Source organism: Triticum urartu, unplaced genomic scaffold, assembly GCF_056163025.1.
Source record: "Triticum urartu cultivar PI428250 unplaced genomic scaffold, HENAU_Tu73 scaffold2, whole genome shotgun sequence".
Classification (NCBI taxonomy): domain Eukaryota; kingdom Viridiplantae; phylum Streptophyta; class Magnoliopsida; order Poales; family Poaceae; genus Triticum; species Triticum urartu.
Genome location: NW_028260368.1, coordinates 14,923,296 through 14,924,171, shown reverse-complemented (window position 1 = coordinate 14,924,171; position 876 = coordinate 14,923,296). Strand labels below are relative to the sequence as shown.

The window sequence follows — 876 nt, the reverse complement described above, 5'->3', positions numbered from 1 at the left end:
CTTTTGGATTTTTTTCATTGTATTGAAAGAATTTTCAAAATGTAAAGGGGAAATTAATTAGAAAAAATTAGTTCTATAATTGCAAGTTAGAAAAAAGAAGTTCCAACTCTTTCAAGCAGTGTTTGTGTTTCTATTGGGCAAAGCAAGAGTTTATTGTAAAAAAAAAAAATGGAAACGATACTACCAAACGAAGTCTATTTTAATGAAAACTCTAATGTTCCTAAATTTTATGGACTTTCCCAATATCGACGATTCCCAAGATAATAGCTATTATTCTTTTAAGTTACCTATTATTTGAAGTTAGCCGCCATGGTGAAATTGGTAGACACGCTGCTCTTAGGAAGCAGTGCTCAAGCATCTCGGTTCGAATCCGAGTGGCGGCATTCTTGAAAAAGAATACAATAGATTAGAAATCAATTCGAAATTTACAATTTTGTAATGGGACCTTCCCCTTATGCTATTTGCAACTTTAGAACATATACTAACTCATATCTCTTTCTCAACGATTTCAATTGTGATTACGATTCATTTTATAACCTTATTAGTTCGTGAACTTGGAGGATTACGCGATTCGTCAGAAAAAGGAATGATAGTTACTTTTTTCTCTATAACAGGATTCTTAGTTTCTCGTTGGGCTTCCTCGGGACATTTTCCATTAAGTAATTTATATGAGTCATTGATCTTCCTTTCATGGGCCCTGTATATTCTTCATACCATTCCTAAAATACAGAACTCTAAAAATGATTTAAGCACAATAACTACGCCAAGTACTATTTTAACGCAAGGCTTTGCCACATCGGGTCTTTTAACTGAAATGCATCAATCCACGATACTAGTACCTGCTCTACAATCTCAGTGGTTAATGATGCATGTCAG

The 876-nt window shown here is 33.8% G+C and overlaps 1 non-coding gene across 1 annotated transcript; it reads left to right on the top strand.

Moving 5' to 3' along the window:
* Positions 1-303: 303 nt before the first annotated feature.
* On the top strand, positions 304-383 carry TRNAL-UAG (transfer RNA leucine (anticodon UAG)). Its single transcript has one exon. It is a non-coding gene; the product is annotated as a tRNA-Leu (tRNA).
* The last annotated feature ends 493 nt before the right edge of the window (positions 384-876 follow it).